Source organism: Drosophila biarmipes, unplaced genomic scaffold (assembly GCF_025231255.1).
Source record: "Drosophila biarmipes strain raj3 unplaced genomic scaffold, RU_DBia_V1.1 ptg000059l, whole genome shotgun sequence".
In the NCBI taxonomy this organism is placed as follows: Eukaryota; Metazoa; Arthropoda; class Insecta; order Diptera; family Drosophilidae; genus Drosophila; species Drosophila biarmipes.
Genome location: NW_026114558.1, coordinates 7,909 through 14,853, shown reverse-complemented (window position 1 = coordinate 14,853; position 6,945 = coordinate 7,909). Strand labels below are relative to the sequence as shown.

Here is a 6,945-nt window from a genome sequence, read left to right as displayed (position 1 = left end):
ACATATAAAAGTGCATGAATTGTATAGATATGGCATATAAGTGACATATTTATGAGAATAGCTAGTAGAATTTGCCCATACACTACTAGCGAAATGAGATATTTATACCTAGTGAGGGCGGCACTAGTACTATAAATTGTGGCAAAATAAATCTTATGCAAATGCATAGGATTTTGTCAATACCATACATAAACCGTATGGATATTGAGAAGTTAATAGATTACATCTATAATATGAGAAGTATTTTAGTATTCTTATTAAATAAGAGAATACTATAAGGGTGAGTGGCAAAGAGAATTGAATATACCCGAATGGGAGACAGCGTGTCCAAAAACTACTATAGGTGGTGTGGCAAATATGAGGAAGGCAATATATCCATATAATGAAAATAAAAGTGCGTTTTCTTATTATATAAGAGAACACTATATGGGTGAGTGGCAAAGTAAATTGAATATACCCGAATGGGAGACAGCGTGTCCAAAAACTACTATAGGTGGTGTGGCAAATATGAGGAAGGCAATATATCCATATAATGAAAATAAAAGTGCGTTTTCTTATTATATAAGAGAACACTATATGGGTGAGTGGCAAAGTAAATTGAATATACCCGAATGGGAGACAGCGTGTCCAAAAACTACTATAGGTGGTGTGGCAAATATGAGGAAGGCAATATATCCATATAATGAATATAAAAGTGCGTTGTCTTATTATATAAGAGAACACTATATGGGTGAGTGGCAAAGTAAATTGAATATACCCGAATGGGAGACAGCGTGTCCAAAAACTACTATAGGATGGTCAATGGGCCGGCCGTCTGCTATTGACATATGTCAGTAGAGAAGATATTATCCGTCAAATTTGTTTCTTTATTCATTTATTTGAATACGAGACTTGGCTCCGCGGTTAATATTTTAAGCCCAAAGATAATAACGTTGAAACAAAGGCCAAGTTTCTATTGTACATAGAATAACAAATTGTTTCCGAATTTTATCGTTAATTTTAGGAGGTAGGCTAACATGATTTATATTATATGTGTATTATTAAATAATAATAGTACATAAAAGTCTACCAAAGAAATATAAAAATGTAATTATGAATACATTTTCAATATTAATATCAACTTATATTGTTGATAATAAAAAATAGCTATTAAGAGAGTTATTTAAGAAATTATATAATATATAATAAAGAGTATATATATAAATAATATATAAGTATATATTATTTAAGAAATAAATATAGTAGTAATAATTATATATATACACTCGGTTCTATTTTATATATTACCAGAGACTTATATGGATATATATAGATAAATTTTAAATTTATCGTCAAAATACAAATGATTAACTCAATATCTTATATTGGTTAAACAAAAATTGTACATGTGTGGATACAATATATTATGTATGTCGAACAAAAATGATATTTTAGAATGAAATGTGCATATATAAAGAAAATATATGAAAAATAAATATTGTGTTTATAAAGAATATGATTCTTTTTGACATCAATAAAAACTTGTTATTATTAGTGGCGAAACAAGTATAAATTGGAAAACAAACGTATACGAATGCTATATAAAAATGGCCGTATTCGATAGAAATAAAATCTATAACAACATATATATTGCTAATTTCTATTCAAAAAATATGAATGAAATATGAATAAAAACATTATTCTGGTTGATCCTGCCAGTAGTTATATGCTTGTCTCAAAGATTAAGCCATGCATGTCTAAGTACACACGAATTAAAAGTGAAACCGCAAAAGGCTCATTATATCAGTTATGGTTCCTTAGATCGTTAACAGTTACTTGGATAACTGTGGTAATTCTAGAGCTAATACATGCAATTAAAACATGAACCTTATGGAACATGTGCTTTTATTAGGCTAAAACCAAGCGATCGCAAGATCGTTATATTGGTTGAACTCTAGATAACATGCAGATCGTATGGTCTTGTACCGACGACAGATCTTTCAAATGTCTGCCCTATCAACTTTTGATGGTAGTATCTAGGACTACCATGGTTGCAACGGGTAACGGGGAATCAGGGTTCGATTCCGGAGAGGGAGCCTGAGAAACGGCTACCACATCTAAGGAAGGCAGCAGGCGCGTAAATTACCCACTCCCAGCTCGGGGAGGTAGTGACGAAAAATAACAATACAGGACTCATATCCGAGGCCCTGTAATTGGAATGAGTACACTTTAAATCCTTTAACAAGGACCAATTGGAGGGCAAGTCTGGTGCCAGCAGCCGCGGTAATTCCAGCTCCAATAGCGTATATTAAAGTTGTTGCGGTTAAAACGTTCGTAGTTGAACTTGTGCTTCATACGGGTAGTACAACTTACAATTGTGGTTAGTACTATACCTTTATGTATGTAAGCGTATTACCGGTGGAGTTCTTACATGTGCTTAGATACTTGTATTTTTTCATATGTTCCTCCTATTTAAAAACCTGCATTAGTGCTCTTAAACGAGTGTTATTGTGGGCCGGTACAATTACTTTGAACAAATTAGAGTGCTTAAAGCAGGCTTCAAATGCCTGAATATTCTGTGCATGGGATAATGAAATAAGACCTCTGTTCTGCTTTCATTGGTTTTCAGATCAAGAGGTAATGATTAATAGAAGCAGTTTGGGGGCATTAGTATTACGACGCGAGAGGTGAAATTCTTGGACCGTCGTAAGACTAACTTAAGCGAAAGCATTTGCCAAAGATGTTTTCATTAATCAAGAACGAAAGTTAGAGGTTCGAAGGCGATCAGATACCGCCCTAGTTCTAACCATAAACGATGCCAGCTAGCAATTGGGTGTAGCTACTTTTATGGCTCTCTCAGTCGCTTCCCGGGAAACCAAAGCTTTTGGGCTCCGGGGGAAGTATGGTTGCAAAGCTGAAACTTAAAGGAATTGACGGAAGGGCACCACCAGGAGTGGAGCCTGCGGCTTAATTTGACTCAACACGGGAAAACTTACCAGGTCCGAACATAAGTGTGTAAGACAGATTGATAGCTCTTTCTCGAATCTATGGGTGGTGGTGCATGGCCGTTCTTAGTTCGTGGAGTGATTTGTCTGGTTAATTCCGATAACGAACGAGACTCAAATATATTAAATAGATATCTTCAGGATTATGGTGTTGAAGCTTATATAGCCTTCATTCATGGTGGCAGTAAAATGTTTATTGTGTTTGAATGTGTTTATATAAGTGGAGCCGTACCTGTTGGTTTGTCCCATTATAAGGACACTAGCTTCTTAAATGGACAAATTGCGTCTAGCAATAATGAGATTGAGCAATAACAGGTCTGTGATGCCCTTAGATGTCCTGGGCTGCACGCGCGCTACAATGAAAGTATCAACGTGTATTTCCTAGACCGAGAGGTCCGGGTAAACCGCTGAACCACTTTCATGCTTGGGATTGTGAACTGAAACTGTTCACATGAACTTGGAATTCCCAGTAAGTGTGAGTCATTAACTCGCATTGATTACGTCCCTGCCCTTTGTACACACCGCCCGTCGCTACTACCGATTGAATTATTTAGTGAGGTCTCCGGACGTGATCACTGTGACGCCTTGCGTGTTACGGTTGTTTCGCAAAAGTTGACCGAACTTGATTATTTAGAGGAAGTAAAAGTCGTAACAAGGTTTCCGTAGGTGAACCTGCGGAAGGATCATTAATGTTTTAATATCCTTACCGTTAATAAAATATTTGTTTATATTATAATAAATACATTATAGTATTACAAATAAAATATGAATTGCCAAAATGTATATGAGATCTATTATAGATCAAATGAAATTTCGAACAAGCAAATCGAAATAATGCAAATATTAAAATTATATATTGTATTTAATACATATGAGAGAAATTAATAAGCAGCCAAAGCAAACAAATAAAAATTCGAACAAGCAAATCGAATTATTAAAATAATAATATTAAATTATTATTGTATATCCTTACCGTTAATAAAATATTTGTTTATATTATAATAAATACATTATAATAATACAAATAAAATATGAATTGCCAAAATGTATATGAGATCTAATATAGATCAAATAAAATTTCGAACAATCAAATCGAAATAATGCAAATATTAAAATTATATATTGTATTTAATACATATGAGAGAAATAATAAGCAGCCAAAGCAAACAAATAAAAATTCGAACAAGCAAATCGAATTATTAAAATAATAATATTAAATTATTATTGTATATCCTTACCGTTAATAAAATATTTGTTTATATTATAATAAATACATTATAATAATACAAATAAAATATGAATTGCCAAAATGTATATGAGATCTAATATAGATCAAATAAAATTTCGAACAAGCAAATCGAAATAATGCAAATATTAAAATTATATATTGTATTTAATACATATGAGAGAAATAATAAGCAGCCAAAGCAAACAAATAAAAATTCGAACAAGCAAATCGAATTATTAAAATAATAATATTAAATTATTATTGTATATCCTTACCGTTAATAAAATATTTGTTTATATTATAATAAATACATTATAGTAATACAAATAAAATATGAATTGCCAAAATGTATATGATCTAATATAGATCAAATGAAATTTCGAACAAGCAAATCGAAATAATGCAAATATTAAAATTATATATTGTATTTAATACATATGAGAGAAATAATAAGCAGCCAAAACAAACAAATAAAAATTCGAACAAGCAAATCGAATTATTAAAATAATAATATTAAATTATTATTGTATATAAACACAATTAAAATACTGTGTGTATATGGACCATAATATACACGCGTTGCGATATGTATTGTTCATCTCAGTTATGCGCATACATTGGATAATGCAACAACCTAAAATGTACAATGTTGTACCTGGTTTTATACAGGTTAATGTTTTATATAAATTTCAATTTATATCGCTAAAAAAGTATTAATATATATATATATATATATTTATTTACAATAAATGCAATTTAAAAAGAAATACTTTGATATATATTGGTTATATAAAACTAAGACATTTCGCAGCATTCGTTTTAGGTATAAAAATAAATTTATTGAAGGAATTGATATATGCCAGTAAAATGGTGTATTTTTAATTTCTTTCAATAAAAACATATTTGACAAAATTAAGAAACCAATTTATAAAACTCTAAGCGGTGGATCACTCGGCTCATGGGTCGATGAAGAACGCAGCAAACTGTGCGTCATCGTGTGAACTGCAGGACACATGAACATCGACATTTTGAACGCATATCGCAGTCCATGCTGTTATGTACTTTAATTAATTTTATAGTGCTGCTTGGACTACATATGGTTGAGGGTTGTAAGACTATGCTAATTAAGTTGCTTATACAAATTTTATAATGAAATTTTATAAGCATATGGTATATTATTGGATAATAATAATTTAATTATTTTATTCATAATATTAAAAAATATATGAAAAACATTATCTCACATTAGTAAATAATTTGAATGTGAAAAACGAAGAGAAATATTTTCTTTTTCAATCAAATGATACTGAGAAATGTCTAGCATAAAAATTTATCTAGAATTGTCTCTTATTAATGATTAGAAAATAGAAAACCGTTGACAATATTATTGTTCTTCGTTGATTCGTTAAATCAAACAAATGCCATTTATATACAGATATTATTAATATAACGAATTTAATAAAATGTTTTATCATTATATATAAAGAATTAATTGCATATAAAAGTTATACACAACCTCAACTCATATGGGACTACCCCCTGAATTTAAGCATATTAATTAGGGGAGGAAAAGAAACTAACAAGGATTTTCTTAGTAGCGGCGAGCGAAAAGAAATCAGTTCAGCACTAAGTCACTTTGTCTATATGGCAAATGTGAGATGCAGTGTATGGAGCGTCAATATTCTAGTATGAGAAATTAACGATTTAAGTCCTTCTTAAATGAGGCCATTTACCCATAGAGGGTGCCAGGCCCGTATAACGTTAATGATTACTAGATGATGTTTCCAAAGAGTCGTGTTGCTTGATAGTGCAGCACTAAGTGGGTGGTAAACTCCATCTAAAACTAAATATAACCATGAGACCGATAGTAAACAAGTACCGTGAGGGAAAGTTGAAAAGAACTCTGAATAGAGAGTTAAACAGTACGTGAAACTGCTTAGAGGTTAAGCCCGATGAACCTGAATATCCGTTATGGAAAATTCATCATTAGAATTGTAATATTTAAACAATATTATGATAATAGTGTGCATTTTTTCCATATAAGGACATTGTAATCTATTAGCATACCAAATTTATCATAAAATATAACTTATAGTTTATTCAAATTAATTTGCTTGCATTTTAACACAGAATAAATGTTATTAATTTGATAAAGTGCTGATAGATTTATATGAATACAGTGCGTTAATTTTTCGGAATTATATAATGGCATAATTATCATTGATTTTTGTGTTTATTATATGCACTTGTAGGATTAACAATGCGAAAGATTCAGGATACCTTCGGGACCCGTCTTGAAACACGGACCAAGGAGTCTAACATATGTGCAAGTTATTGGGATATAAACCTAATAGCGTAATTAACTTGACTAATAATGGGATTAGTTTTTTAACTATTTATAGCTAATTAACACAATCCCGGGGCGTTCTATATAGTTATGTATAATGATATTTATATTATTTATGCCTCTAACTGGAACGTACCTTGAGCATATATGCTGTGACCCGAAAGATGGTGAACTATACTTGATCAGGTTGAAGTCAGGGGAAACCCTGATGGAAGACCGAAACAGTTCTGACGTGCAAATCGATTGTCAGAATTGAGTATAGGGGCGAAAGACCAATCGAACCATCTAGTAGCTGGTTCCTTCCGAAGTTTCCCTCAGGATAGCTGGTGCATTTTAATATTATATAAAATAATCTTATCTGGTAAAGCGAATGATTAGAGGCCTTA

General features: G+C 31.4%; 2 non-coding genes across 2 annotated transcripts; both read left to right on the top strand.

Annotated features, from left to right (window-relative positions):
* The first annotated feature begins 1,678 nt into the window (after positions 1 to 1,678).
* LOC127012373 (small subunit ribosomal RNA) lies at positions 1,679 to 3,673 on the top strand. The gene has a single exon (XR_007765870.1). It is a non-coding gene; the product is annotated as a small subunit ribosomal RNA (ribosomal RNA).
* A 1,470-nt stretch (positions 3,674 to 5,143) lies between these two features.
* On the top strand, positions 5,144 to 5,322 carry LOC127012371 (5.8S ribosomal RNA). The gene has a single exon (XR_007765869.1). It is a non-coding gene; the product is annotated as a 5.8S ribosomal RNA (ribosomal RNA).
* Positions 5,323 to 6,945: the final 1,623 nt, after the last annotated feature.